This window comes from Malaya genurostris, chromosome 2 (assembly GCF_030247185.1).
Source record: "Malaya genurostris strain Urasoe2022 chromosome 2, Malgen_1.1, whole genome shotgun sequence".
NCBI lineage: Eukaryota > Metazoa > Arthropoda > Insecta > Diptera > Culicidae > Malaya > Malaya genurostris.
Window position 1 is genome coordinate 316,916,179 of NC_080571.1, and position 16,656 is coordinate 316,932,834.

Here is a 16,656-nt window from a genome sequence, read left to right on the forward strand (position 1 = left end):
AAATTCAAGGTTCGATAGGAAACTCAATTCGAAAATCTCTTTCTTATACTCTAAAGGCATTTTTGTTCAGTAGCCATTTGCCTGCATGAGGATACAGTAAACAATGTCAGTGAAAATCGCCATGTAGTAAGATTTTTTCGAGTGAAAGGATCTTTGATGGGTAAAGAGTTATGTCTAGTCTTTAGGCCTACTGTAATGAATGAAAGAAAAATTAAACAATGGACAAAAACGGACGAACTAGTGCTCATGACAAGAATTCGGAGTGGCCCAGAACGCAAACCGAAGAATTTGTTTTCCTGATAGACAAGAAACTGCAAACTGATCGTCAAATGACGATCAGTGCCCAGGTTATCAAATTTCTTCACCTTGGGCGCACAAATCTCCACATAACCGTCACGGAAAACTTAAATTGTCACAGAGAGGCTAAGAAAAACGAAAAAATGAGGATGATTATGAGCAAAATTGAAATATATTTGTCGAAAAGTAAATGTGCTAAAAAAACCCCGTTTCATACGATTGTAATTTTGTTGAAGCCAAATTGCCCCTTTTCGAATATGTCTCATGTAATAAAGAGTATTAGTTTATAAATGTTGAACAGCAGTAATTCTAAATACTGTATTCAAACGCGAAGAGTAGAGCTGCATTTCCACTGTAATCATACGAAGCGCGCTTCAAATTATAAGATGCGAAAATTCCACCATCAGAGCTTAAATTTTGTGAGTGAAGTTATTTTCGCAAATTGTCAAAACAAACTTCTAATTTGAATAAGTTTCCCGTTCTGTAACTAAATCAAAATAAATTTTTTATAAGTATAACATTTAACATCAAATAAAAATGAAAAGAATTTTCGAAAGAAAGTTTTTACAAATTAAACAGTTAAAAATGAAAGAAAGCTAAAGCCCACTCAAATTTAGGTTAATCCAATGAAAGCTTATGGACCACATCTATTTTTACTAAATCAAACGATCACCCGGTCGAAGGTTAATATTCACTTCCTTTTTAATATTTATAACCACGCGTCTCCATCATTCGCTTCCATTTCAAACCCAAACTCGCAATTTAGCTTCAGCAGTGCACTGGAAAACGGATAAAGGCACATGGAAGTTTCGTTATGTAATCGACTCGCAGAAAGGAAAAGAAACCCCTTCAAACAATATGAAACTAACGAAGAAAAATGTATAATGAAAAAGACTATGCTTACCTTTCAGTTCTCGAGATTCCGATGCCAGAGGCTCTCACTATCGACTGCTCGCAACTGTAGATTGGTTCGACAGGTATGCGATTCAACACGCTCTTCTTCGCTGCTGTGTAGATTTTAATTTATCAAAGTTTCAGTTTGAGTTTGTGTTTTGTTCACTGGATTGCAGAATTTCTTGCTAGCGGTCGATAAGCCGATTTAATTATCTCAGATCTTTTTTTTATATAACTTCAAAGTTTATTTCCGGTATTCATGCTCTCGAAATAGTTAAGCTATCTCAACCCATCAGTCCCATTTATATCAGTTTATATCAGATAGCAAAATCTTCGAAGAACGGCAAAAACTAAAAAGTGCTTCTTAGGAACTTAAGCTCACCGACAAAAAAAAATAAAACCATGTTTACAATTTGAAAACTGAGAATCCTACGGCAACACAAATAATTCCATCGTACAACATTGCCCCGCACCGAGAGAACCGAAGCCGAACTGTTCAACTTTCGGAAATTATTCCGGAGATTATGCTAATTTCCTCCCACCGGACCGGACCTCGCACTGTTCGCAGGGTTCGAATCGAAAATAAACAAAAACCTAACCTAACCTCAAAAGTCCCCAAGCCGAGGGTTAATGCCATTGTCTGCAGCTGTCCGTTCACCGCAGCCCCGCACCGGCCACCGTCGGGTCACCTGTCGCTTTCCACTCAACACACAACACATCACGCAATGCGTAACCGTAACTGTGATGCGTCACTAATCACCGCTCATGGTCACTGTGAAAATTGAAATGTTGTCTGTCCGCACTGTCACCACCCGCTGCAACTGCATTGAACTTGACGAAAACTTTGAGTGCACCAACAGCAAGTACAGACATCCCTTGCGAACGACGTCACACGGACGACTTGCTAAGGATATATTTTTTCCGGGGTTTTTATACCGGGAGGCCATATTCCGATCCTTTTTCATCAGCCGGGATGAAAGCGGTGCATCTTGTTCGCGAGGTGCACCGCTCAGGTCGCGTGATCGCTCTGCCCTACACTCCCTCCCCCCATGTTTTTTCCACGACCCTGCGGGGGCGGATGACCGGAAGAAGACCGGAGAAAAAGGACGGGAGGTTCTGTTAGCCCAGTGCATTGCTTCAGGTTAACTTCCCCTCGATTCCGATGACGAACCGAGCCAGTCGTCGTCGTCTTCCCCTAAGGACGAAAACTTGCGATGAGTGCAAAGAGAAAATGACTCCCCCGAACGAAGAGCGGAGAGATTTTTCCTATCAGGATGCTGCGGCATCGGTGGGGAAGTTGATTTTGCTCTCCCCAAACAAGATGCTATGTTGCGAAAAAATAGTCGCATTATAAATCGGTTGACTGTTTCACTCTGGTGGTGTTTTCAGTACTTTATTTCATTCGTATTTGCTGAGGTTGCCAGTTTTTTTTTAGGGAAAAAATTTCATTTAGACTTTAAACAGATAAAGTTATTACATTACAATGGGCTGACAAATGCAATTTTCGAAGTAATTTACAGAGACTTGTATTATGCAGAAAAACAACACATCACCTTTGTTCCAATTTGAAAAAAAAAACTTACGTGAAATTAAATTTCTGGAAATTATATCTCCACAAAGTTCATCTTATAATGACTCCCTTCTGAAAACGCGGGTGGGTAAAATAAGAGACATAGCTGGAATGACAAGAATCGAACAGGTTTTAGTTTATAATCACTTTCACCACTTCGTTTGTTATAACTTCAAACGGCGCTAATACAACTAAATAATGTAAAATAATAGAAATAATTCTGTAAAACAATGTTGACTCTGGAAACAACATTCGCCAGACGAATTAAAAAAGTTGTTCGACAGCTTAACAACGAAAGGGCACTGGAATGAAAGGGATGCCGGCCGAACATCTTCAAGTCTCGATTTATTCGCGTGTCGCCTTCGGTTCATCAGCATTTAAACCAATTCAAATTGAACCGCCACTTCCGCCTAAAAGTTCAATTTGAACCGCTAACCGTAGCTGAAATATTCTCCTAATTAACGTATATTCTTTTGTCAAAATCTGTTGAGAAACATCGACACACGAGCTCTTCAAAAAAACATTCACAACATCACCCCCTTCTACTCTACTAATCGCAACCGACAGCAAATGATGGAATTGAATCAAGCTTTGCTCTAAAAACGCCCAGCATGTTCTGCAAGACATGAGAAAATGGCATTTTGCAGCACGACAAGGTGTCATTTTTTAACTCAAATGAGAACTTTTAACTCACGCGCCAAACTCCCCAAACGCGCTACGTTCCGACTATCATTCGATCTCTTCGATACCTCAAGCACTCGATGAGCTGCAATTCACTAGTTATGAAGATGTGAAGAAATGGCTCCACAACTGGACCGCTTCAAAAGAGTTCTTTCGACGTGGTATTCGTGAGTAATAAATCTGAATCGAGTATCTTGAACTCATTTTTTACAATCATCATATATTTCCATTAAAAAAATCTCACATTTTTAACTAGCACACCTTTCACCCTGTAAGTCGGATTCGGTGAAAATCGAATAGTAGGCCATGAGACTATAAGACTTGTCAAATAAATTGAAATACTTTGCTGTTTAACACTGTTGAGTGCATTTACTTGACATGCGAATGTGCTGTTGAACCGTATTACTGGTCTTAGATAACTGAATCTGGACCCGTAATATTGTGAGTCCTGGTAAAGGTCCGGTTTCAGTTCCTGGACTGATATAATGGCAAGTCCCGATCCTGGTCCAGTTGCAGGTTTTTAATCAGGAACTGGATCTTCCAGGTACAGACTCTGAATCGGTAAAATGATACGCCCAAGGTTCCAGGTTTTAGCTCCTGAATTCCGGAACGGAAGCTCAGGTTCAGAGTTCAGTTTCCTGATTTCAGACACAGACTTCAGGTTTAGAATCCAGTACCAAGATTCAGACCCGGAATCTAATTCCAGAACTCTGTTTCATAATTCAAGTCAAACTGATTCTAACTCCAGCTTGAGAAATCTGAACCAGATCGCTGCAACTGGGTTTGAATTTTGGTCTAAATCCAAAATTTAGTTCAAGAATTCAAGTTCAGACTTCAGTTCCATAATTCTGCTCTTTGATTTTAGAAATGGATTCCAAGTCTGATTTCTAGAATTGAATTCTTGATCTTAGGTTTAGAAAAAGGTTTATAAAAAAAAAACTCTTTGGGTTCAAACCCCAGTGCGGGCTTAAAAATTTGCATATGGAGATTCGGTACCCGACTAATCAGATGAGCTCGGGTCGGCTACGGGGTGGAGATTTTAAACTTTTAACGAGTCAGGCTAGTTCGCGACGAAATTTGGACAGATTAAATATGAAATAAAACCAATTCACTGTTAGTTCAATCCAAGATACATTTTTTAGTCATTTAATTGTGCATCATTATGTCGTTTTCGCTTGATGCCAAACCTAACCCAATTTCCACCCTAACTGTTGAAGCTAGTTTGGAACCTAATTTTCAAATTGTTGAACTGAAAATCGGGTCAGTTTCGAATCTGCCTGGTATAGGTTTGCTCAAACCCCCGTTGCTAAGTGCGAAACCAACACAGTTTCATGAAAAGTGTTTGTATGATGAAACTACCCTGGTTTTCTCAAGCGAAATCGACATTGGTCATCTTAAAACCAATTACAGTTACTTCATTAGGCTGCATAAAGAAACTCCGAACTTTTTGATTGACTCCTGCTATTAGAGTCTGTGAAGACTTCTCTGCAAACTGCAATTTAGCTACCTCTGACCACGATTTTCGAAATTTTTCTATAGTCGTTGCTTGTTGTTTATATGGAGAGAGCTCTCTCTTCACGAGAGCCCAATACCGCTCCATAGAACGCGACTCCGAGCAGTTTGGTGGATTCACCTCTTTCGGTACAACATGGACTCCATTTACTTTATACGATTCCAAAATATTCGCTAAATATGATTTCCAAAAACGTAGTGGCAGGATGCCAAATCTTACCAGAATATCAAGAGAGCGTCATGGCTGCGCAGGAATGGTAAAAATCGCTTCTTTGACTGTTCTTCACGGTGTATTTACTTGTTTACTGTTCCGGTAGTGATGAAGCTTGCTCGACCCAAGATACAAATTGACTGCCAAACCAAATATTTTTTTGGAAACTTGAACCAAATACAAAAAATAATACCCCTAGGTCCCATACTAACGAATAATTTATTTTTGGTTCACCAAATCAACTAGTTGGGCTAGTCCATTCCTTTATTTTGTATTGACAGCACAGAAATTTTCTGGCAACGCTATGACATCAAAGTAGGCCCGTAGTTGTTATTTGTCCGATTTTTTTATTGAAAATATGTTGAAAATAATAACAAATACTAGTTCTGATGCTGTGTTAGATTTGAAAAAAAAAATCATCTACCACATTAAATCACTGTTGCTCGATAAGCAAATACGAGAAGGTAAAAATAAAGCTTTTGCAGAAATTCATACACTCTCTTGGTTTTGGGAATTTGTATTAATGTGTTAGTTTCTTTTTTATTATTTCAAATAGAAACTGTCGTTTTGAATATCAAGTACAAATTCTGGACAGATTACTGCACGAAGCTTCTAAGAATGGACTAGTTTTATCGGCATGACTAGAAAAATGTTATGCGAAGTTAAGCCTAGAAATGGAAACATTGGAAAGTCTGTGATTCCAAGAAGAAGAAAGTGAGATAGCAACTAACGTTAGTTCAATTTTGATAATTACTACGAACTTTTAAAAGAAGCGTTCATCTTCAAGTGAAAGAAAAGAGCGATTGAATCTAATGTTTCAATAAGTCATCCAATTGCATCGTAGAAAAAAATAAATATTCGAAACATTCCGCGGTAGTTCTGTTACATGTTTCTCAATATTGAAATTAAGAATCTTGATAAAATTTAATTTCTTATAGAGCTCCAGCTTAAATATTCTCCGACGAAATTGTTCAGATCCACTCTACATTACCTTCGTTTAGTAGTCCGACAAACCTCTTCTGGAAATGGAATTCCTCGGCCTGTGCACTATTAAACGACATCGATGGTACAATCCATTGGAGCTAGTGCTAAATATACCTAGCGGGGACCGATATAAAATATCAACTAAGAATTTGGTAAATTTGTACTCGTCAATGAAACTTTGGAATATTTCGCATTGTATCCGCTTCGGTCTTGGCCCTGCTTTCCTTTTATGTCTGAAGCGGTACTTGCGATTATAACTTTAAAGTTCCTAAATCAATGTAGATATGTTTGGTCTACTAACTACTATCCAATCTAATCTACTCTGATTGTTTCTATCCTTGTCGATGTTACGTTACGTTTCCTTTTGCCCCATTGCATTGCTTTCCACTATACCGCAGAAACCTGTTAATATCACAAGCTAATAGATTATCAAGAATAAAGGTGTAATAATAAGATTGATATTAAAAATAATTACAATAATAATAACAATAATAATAATAATAAAAGTGACTGTAAAAATAGTATTGCACTCACCTTTTTCTTCCAGCATCACACACCTTACCAAAAGTTAGGTTATAACATAAAATACTCATCTTTCAACACTATCCTGGGACATTCTTGGGGTCTTCTTCCTCACATCTTCTTGGCCTTGAATCTTCGATGACAATCCTTTACTTGAATAGTCTCATTTAATTTAGTTTTTTTTATCATGAAAATAAAATAAAATAAAATCAGATGTGAGTGATTTCGTTAAATTATATAATGTAAGGGTGCGCATTTAACACTAGATTGCCCAGGAAAGTCACACTATGTACACAATGGATGGATTGCTTAAAATTCTGTGATCTTTATTTAACTCTTAATTTAACGCTATAAACACTAAGGCACTCTACACTAGCTTTTAATTATTCTGTCAGTGACTTTCTTTCTTTCAATCATTTTGACTGCTTTTGCGCAATTTAGGTCTAAATTAAGTTTTGGGCCTTCTAGTGTTGAGCACGCATCCAGGAAACAAAAACTACTACATGTATTTTGTGAAGAAATACTAGGTGTGATTGTATGAAATGGTCCACGTGAACCGTTCTCTTCCAAAAACACACATCTCACACTCTTAGTTAGAAGGTGACATCAGTGTCCAAGTTGGAGAAATCTAAGTACATTCAAACCTTTCCCGATTTGAGAGTGTATTTACACCTGATCAATCAGTTTCGCCGTCATTGCAATTTGTAAACATTACCGATACCGAACCGGATCGGAAAGGTTTGAAATTTTTTAAACGGTTCACAAGATATCAATTTACTCCTATTCCTGATAACACTAGTCCTCCTTTTTGAATTAAATTCACCAAGTTCAGGACGAATATGATATATTAACATTAATCCCAACTGGATCAAGATAATTCAAATTGGTGACCAATTCCAGGCATAAGAATGCTCGAAACCACCTAATGACCTATTGTCAATTTCAAGCACTATTAGTCCTGTCCACTCCGTGATCGATCCAGACTACATAATAATTTTCATTTTTTTTTCACATTTATAAGCGAACGATCGATCTCGGTATGGTCCGACTTTGTCAATACGCGAAGTGTAAATTGACTCCCACCCCCATCCACCAAGCGGGGGTACGCGCCCTCTAGCTCATCAACCAAAGCCCAGGGATTGAAGTCATCTACTAGCTTCCCGACACAAAATAAATCATGGTTCATTAGTTATATTTGGAATTGTGTAAGAAAAATTTAAATTTAATAAAATTTACTAACCTAATGCATCAATCCAAGCTGCAATACGCATTCAAACTTATCACACTTTTTCATTATAATAAACAGTAAATATGGTGAACTGATTTTTATACTTCAGCGTTGCTAGTTTTTTGGAAAATTCGTTATAGTACATTGTCACTCTGACAGTATACCTCGACAGTGTACCACATATTGTAAAACGTGTCCCCGAAAATTTGTCGAAGCATTCCGTATTATAATTTGTATTTACTTGAACTTCTTCTTTTCTTTCTGAAATGCTCCTCTACGCTATTTCGTTGTATGGCAGTATGAAAAGACATTCCGAGAAGCTACTTAAAGTCTTCTAGCACGTAAATTTCATCGTCCATTATCACGCAGGAAAACTTCGTCAAATATTCGTGATATAACTTGCGAGCCCGGGTTTTAACCGTCACATTCTGTTTATCACGAAAATTGGAATATGCACGAAAATTGGAAGCATGTTTATTTTTCTAGTCACAAAACGTGCCGAAAGATCTAACCTTTTCAGCAACATTTACTTCAGGTTCGCGTCCTTCTGGTGACTGTTCCTGAGATCCGTTTTTGATCCGCTTCCAGCTTTCCTGTATCGAAAGATATGAGACTTTTATGGACAGAACTTACACAAAAACCAAGTTTTTTCACACACAATTGCTTTTAGCACCTGCTCTCTTTCGACGCCATCTTCGATCGTAACGCTTGCAGTATCATCAAACATTGATTTTACACAATCAGTCTGCGGAATATTTCACGAGTTGAAGAAGTATTTCCAGAGATATTCGTATCTGGTTCGGATCGGATATGGGCTACGGGTTTGAACATTTTTAGGTTTTATAGAGAACGAGTCTGGTTCGGGTTCAAGAATTTGCAAACCCGATCACCATGTTTCATCACTAACATATGTGAGTTCTTAATATATCTAGGCTGATTCTATGGCAAAGTTGTTCTTCGGATTCTAAAAACACGATCATCTATGTATATTTATATTTATATACTAGATTTTTTTGTAATCCTTAGAATTTTTTGTGGTTGTTGAAAGTCAAAACTACGATTTTTCATGGCTATAAAACCTCCCAAAAGTAACAAAAAACGAAAAGAAAAACATTAGGGTCTGGTATTTTACATGTAGAAAGTGTGTGCAAAATTTGAAAAGAAAAATGGTGAAGTATTTTTCAAATGACACGACTTTGCTATCGATAAAAACGCGTTTAAAGATTAGTGTCTATATAATTGAAAGAAACAGTTAGTTTTTCAGGGAGCGCGTAGGGTCTACCACTTTCGAGAAATAATGTTTTCAATACAAAACAGATAACCCACGATGATTTTATATTAAATGACCCAATATATCCGTGGGATAAAAACTATGAACCACCCTGTACTGCATTCTAATCCTTGACAAATGCCACACCGCCTCGTGTTTCGCTCACGGCTTTGAATAGCGGCTTTTCTCTCCCGTCTCTCGGAACGCACAATATGCCATGCTGTTTGCAATAAATGGTTCATCCAGCAAAGGACACCATCCCATGCACCGGCTTCCAACAACGGCATGCGATTGCGCGCGTCTTACTGCCATACAGCGAATCCAACGAGTGGCTTCAATAAATGCATGCTTCCTTCGCTTGCTGTCGTAGCCCCGTAGCAGGTTGGTTCGAACCGTGAAGGGGAATCCATCAGTGTTTATTTTGAGCATAAATAGCGTACAAATGCAGTAAGCATTTCCCACTTGCTGCCGTGTTATCGACGGGAGAAGCAATGAGCTTTGTTTATTTTTAAGCATGGCCAATGTTTGTTTAGTTTTAGCTTCCATGCATTTCTGCTTATAGAAAATTTTGGATTTTGACTTAATATCAACCTTTCACACTACTATACACTAAAATAGAAAACGAATCAGAATTTTTTAGAAAACCAAGACTTAAGGCCTATAGACTTAGTAAACGATTGCAGTAAATTTATAGTCTAATATGCAGTCACTCAGTTCAGCAAAACGTATTGATTGTGGTAAGAATACTAAAAGCAGAAGTATTTTCAATCATACTAATCAATCATGCTAAATAGACTTGAGCTCAACGAGATGGAAGATAAAAGATGACATATTTCCTGCGCCCGAACAGGTTCCATTAAAGATCTTCATCATGCAATCCACGAAGACGTGAGCAAGTCAAACACAGAATTGGATTGCAGTCAATACCTTTACGATATTGAAAAAAAACAACTCCGTCGAAAGAAAATCGAAAATATCCTTCTTCCCAAAAGCGTTCCGGCACTCCTCTCGTGGGATAATCCAAGACCTCTTAGTGGGATTAAGTGATAAAGTAAACCCAAAACTCATCAAATTAAACCATAAATTTATTGGTTGGATGAATCGCCACCGGGAGAAGGTGTGATCTAGCTGGGAAAAGAATTCGATTTTCTTTCCATTTCGTGTTCCGCGTGGCTTTCGATGCCCAGCGGGTCGGATTCAATCGAGAACAAGTCGACCCGAAAGCTAATGCTGACCAAATAAGTGCTATCCTTTCTGGTTGGAAACAACCATCACACACACACACGACTTCCGCTAGCTTCGGTTGCAGCTGCCTATTGCCGAAGGTGATAATCATAATCCAGTTGAAATATGATTCCTAGCTCTTTGGCGAGGAACGTTCGATCCCTAGCACCGACGCTAGGTGAGCACATCTCGGTAATGGTAAAAGCTTGCCTTCTCAAGCACCACTCTTCGGCTTCGGCATCGCCACTCACGCAGCGGGAGAATAATTTCCCAAAGACCTTGCACCGACTAAAATCGACAAGCTATATCCGACGGGGAATGGGGAATAGAGCTTATATGTTTCGACCTCGTTCCGTTCGCAAGACCGGTTCCACATGGTTCTCCCGTATCGCAATTCGACATCAACACTGTGAACCGCCGGAAACAAACCCGATCCCATGGAGTAGATGGGACCGAAGCAACCGGACTTGGAGCAGAACGGGGCGAATGAAACAGTTAGTGTGAAATGGTATTATGTTCACACAATTTAGCTCGTAAAGTAGCTCTCTCTATAATCAACTGGATAGTGTGGTCGACACCAAAACCAGATGGAACGGGGTAAGCGGCGTTTGTAAGAACTTCCTTCCGGTCCGAGGATGAGTGCGTGTGTGTGAGTGTGTCTGTGCGAGATTGTATGCGAGTGAGAGCTAGCCAAAGTAAAGATACCGAATGAATCGGTGGTTGCGAGAATGTTTTCTCCAAATGACCGAAGGGTTAATGATACTAATTGATCTGTCATTCTACGTCCGTAATTTTTAGCAAATGTTGCTAATACTCATGATGGTTCTCATCGTAGAGATTCAAACTGTTTGTGTGCTGTGTTTTTAATATATACACCGGGTTTCTTATCTAACATTGGATTGTAATCGAAGAAGAATTATTTAGCTCATATCAGCAATGCCATAAAAAAAAATTATATATGATCTCTCAGAATATCGTAATATTTGGAAGAATCGTTCTCCATCGACAAATATTAGACCCGTATTTTTTATTGTGTCATTATGGTGACCATTTCCTTGTTAGGGTGGATAAAAAAGTCGATTATTTTCGATTTTCTCAAAAAAATATATAAACTTTCCTAGTTTCCATGTTTTTTTTTTTGATTTTCTTAAAAAATTGATGCTGTTGATTAGTTTAAAACTTTTGAACCACTCGATCGATTCCGCTAATTTGTGGATGTTTTTGGATATGTTAGGTAAAAATGTTTCAGCTATCAGAAAAAAAGGCGGGTGGGTAATGTCAGAGACATAACTGGATGTCGTGAATACGAAAACCACTGACATGCACCTTAACACTTCCGAATATCAATTAGTTTATCAATTGTATGAATTATGCAAGCATTCCCCTTTTCCACATTTTTCGCAAAAACAAAGAAGGGTTCACATGATCTAGATTACTGTTAATTTTGCACAGCGAAAAGTGCAAAAATCAAATCAAACAGTTCTAGATTTGCACTAAACTGAGGATATTTCCCTTCGATTTGCGAGCAAGAAATTCTGATAGTTCTTTAGAAAACTTTTAGAGCCATTAGAACGGCTGATTTTGTGTAATGCTCTCCACCGTTGCTTTTTCACCAATGCAAATGACTGGCAGCTGTGACGTAATCGCTCTTGTCGGAGGCGAAACTAGCTTTGCAAACGACACACAATACATCTGCCCGCAGTGGCGATAGAATCCAAACTGATCCAATTTTTGTTGTGAGGCTTGTTTTTACCTGATTTCGTTTGTAGCTTTTTCACTAATGGGCGGTCCTAACAACTATAAAAAAAGTCGCATACAGAATTTTAATGTCGATTATTTCATTTCGGATTTGCATAATTTATTGAAAGAAACTGTCAATATTCGGATTCGTTTTTAGCATTCAGAAGGGTCGAATTGCTTAATTCTCTACGACATTAAACTCTGGAACATTTTTCGCAAAAACAAAGAAGGCTTCACTTGATCTCGATTACTGTGAATTTCACACAGCGAAAAGTGCACAAATCTAACCAAACTGTTCTAGATTTGCACTAAACTGAGGATATTTCCTTTCGATTTGCAAACAACAAATCCTAATAGTTCCTTAGAAAACTTTTAGAGCCATTAGAACGGCTGATTTTGTGTAATGCTCGCCACCGTTGCTTTTTACCAATGCAAATTGGAGATGGGAAACTTATCGATATTTATCGATAATATCGATATAAGCGTGAAATCGACTATATCGATAATTTACAGCGTAGAAAAAAATATCGATATTCGATATTGCTTCCATGGCTGCATTTGGAATTATAATTTCATGTTTTTATTTCGCTTGCGTAGTTTATACTGAATGAGAGATTACTCCGAAATAAGTAAACCTAAACCCTACTGATCCTCTATAGGGTGTAAGGTACTTTAGGTTCTACTTAATTTCACAGAATAGTCATTGTTGAAAAACACAAAAGTAGTTTATTACGCTATCGCTAGATAAATCTTAGTTTATTTAGAAAAATGTATTGAATAAACTGCTATTTCTTTGTCGAATTTCCGATCAACGACAGTGGTAAAAAATGGGTTTGCGTTGTGCAGTAAGCAGAGTGCAACAAAAAAGCAACCAGCAATTTTAGTCGGAGTATAAGATAATGGTACAGTGAGTAATCCGAGAGCGTCTACAAGAAAAATCCTTCGCATTTTCGAGATATCTTGTTCCCTAAATATTTTTGAACCTTCTTAAAACGGGAGGAAATTGCAACGATTTAATTTTAAGGAGTCTCAAACTGATTTTGGGTCGAAACCTACCTACTAAAGCGCATCTCCCCAATTTTGGGTAACGAGCGATGACCTCAAAATTTAGGAAAATGTAAGTTTAGTACAAGTGTTATGCCATAACAAACCACACTACCCATTTTTGCCTATGAACAACTCAAAGTTTGAGTAGATAACGACCTTATTTTAGGTAGCTTATAAATGAGCTCGACAATGAGTGATTTCTCCTCAAAAAATAAATAGAAACGATTTTCAGTGTAGAGAAAGGCATTATCACAGCACTAGTTAAATTAAGAAGAGGAGTTTTTGCCTTTCTCATATATGAAGGCTATGCAATCACTTTGAAAATCGGCTCTTCACATACCATTCAACTGACAAAATTGTCGATAATATCGATATCGGACTGCGCAGTATCGATATTAACGATAACCGATTATTGTCGATATTTTTCATCTCTAATGCAAATGACTGGCAGCTGTGACGTAATCGCTCTTGTCGGAGGCGAAACTAGTTTTGCAAACGACACACAATACATCTGCTCGCAGTGGCGATAGAATCCAAACTGATTCAATTTTTGTTAAGAGTTTTCTTTTTACGTGATTTCGTTTGTAGCTTTTTCACTAATGGGCGGTCCTAACGGCTATGAAAATAGCCGCATACAGAATTTTAATGTCGATTATTTCATTTCGGATTTGCATAATTTATTAAAAGAAACTATCCGGATGCTGTACGGGATTCATTCCTACCTTTCAGAAAGACCAAATTGTGGAACTCACTACGATATTAAACATTGTTCGGAACATTTTCTCGAACGATTTGTTGTACATTAGCAGATATTTTGTTTGCTTCCTCAGAACGCGTTCTGATTGGCAGGTGTTGACATGGGTCAAATGAGACAGGTTTTTCAATAGTGTACTATTGAAACACTTCAATGCTTTTCCTTTACACGCTTAAGTTGAAAAATTTCGATTCTATTGGTAGTTAGATTATATGAATCCTTTCACAGATCACTGAGCTATGAGCTTTAAAAATACGAGAAAGGCAAACGCGCCTTTTGAATTATCCTCTTTGATACTCGATAAAACCAAACATTTCAGAAAAGTTTAATTTTGAATTATTTGAGATTATGTCACACAACTGAATATTTTATCATAAAATTGTGATCATATTTCCGATGGCATGTTGCAAAAATTATGTTAATTCGTTAGAAACAATAAGAGATATTTACGATAAAAAACTTATCACTCTCTCAGAGGGTAGGCACCTCATATTAAAGTAAGTTGTATTCACGACAAAAAATATAAAATAACGTAGTGCCCAATTTTCGCAAACCGTGAAAACCATTGAAAAGTTATACAATTGACTTTTTCGAACACAAAACTTCCACTTGACAATATTCGCATATTTTTCCTAAAAGCTATAGACATTTATTAACAACATGTTATGATTTGAAAAATAAATTTATTTCTTGGACAAAATCGAAAATAATCAATTTTTTAATTCACCCTAACAAGGAAATGGTCACCCTAATGACAAAACCAAAAAAACACGGCTCTAATATTTTTCGATGGAGAACGATTCTTCCAAATATTACGATATTCTGAGATATCGTAAATCAGTTTCTCATGGAATGGCTGATATTCTACTTCGTATCTATTTCTGTATTCAAATTAGAAATTGAGTCATTTAACATCTGGACTCAACAAACTGATTTATTTCGAGACCGTTGCATACCATGTTTTCACAAAAGAGTCGAAAAGTGACAGATCCTACAAAAGTGTTGTTCTAATCATTTTCGAAAAATCAGTAGTCAAATCTATATATATATATATAAATGCAGAGATCATTCTTTGTAATCGCATCACGTAAGAACGTATGAACGGATTGAGATGATTTTTTTTTTGTTTGATCAGTTTTTACCCCCACCGGGTTCGTACATCAAAAAAATTAGGAAAACTTACCGGAAAAGTGGGAAAAACCAATAAAGTTATTTTGTATGGACAATGGAATTTTCCACTGAAAAAGTCGTCAATGATTGCTAGATCATCGATAGGTGTTTGGCGCATAACGAGTTGCATAAGTGTTTGGCCGTCGAAGAAAGGAATACTCGATCGTTGAAAGAATCATTTGGCGCGCAACGAGTTGTTTTGTATGAATTCTTGTGGTTCGTCATTTCGAGCCACGTGCTTAATTGGGTATCAACACTATTGATTGCCATATGATTCAATGATGGAACGCATATGAGTGTTCTAGCTATACCGTAAACATGATCAAAAGTTCTGATACTGTTTACCAGAAGATGCATTGTGTGCAATGTAATCAGTTAGATGATTATTGTTGGCCATCGTAGGCGTGAGTTGAACAAATCACCTTATAAATAGAACGATTTTTGTACGAATCAATGATAAGATACTGCTGTTTAAATAATGAGATCAATCATAGAGGTTTGCTTTGAATTTAGCATGCTGAAGTTCGTTCGCGTCGGGTTAATTCTGGTGGATTTAAAACCATTAGTTGTGAGATTTTATGCATTGACTCGAACGATAAGCTGCATACTGGTACAATCACTCCTCATCTTCACTCCTCTATAACAGAAGAACTGCACATTATTTTCATATAAAACTTTCTGGTATAGATTCTCAGTGCCGAACTCCACCATTCATTAATTGTAGGTGGGGTACTAAACAAAATTATGTGGTGTTGACTAATGAGATGACTATTGATAAAACTATTAAACAAATGCAGTGTTCATGTAAAAGTTAATGGATATAATATTTAAAAGAATGGTAACTTGAGCTTTCGAATGTCCAAGAATTACTCATTTTATCATTCGTTTTTTTAACAATATCAAACTAACCATAGTACTCAAGGAGGAGTAAGGATTTGAAAATAAAGTGCGGAAAATTCGACGTAACAAGGTTAATTTAAGTAAGAAGAAGATTTCTCGCATCTAAACTTTTACCGTCTACCAGAGGAGTCGAACTTAGCGATGCGAAACATCCGAGTCTCTGATATGTTAAAAGTTTACTAAATAATTACTGACTAATCAGAAATCAGAAATTTAAAGTAAAAAGAAAATTTTATCGCTGAATAGGAAATTGAAAATTGTTCCTGTGATTGTCACGCTACGAACATTCATCAAACACGATTAAATAATATCACCAGACTAGCGAGAAGTGACGAAAAACAAGTCGCGAGGGCAGCTTTTGTAAATTTGTTCTAATCAATTTAAAGTAGTCATCTCAGTTATTTTTGCTTCACTTTTTATTCCACATGTCGAAACCATAGTCTGAGAGAGATCAACAATCGCTATTCGATGCACTGACTCAAAAGATGATTCGCGGTGCATTCGCTTTATTTTTGCGTAACAAAAGCTTTTAACATATTCACAATTTTTTTTATGAATTCATCGCAGCCAAGTAATCAGAAAAATAATGGAAAGATACATCAACAACATAACGTTTGACAATTCTACTGGCCGAAAACATATATTTAAAAAA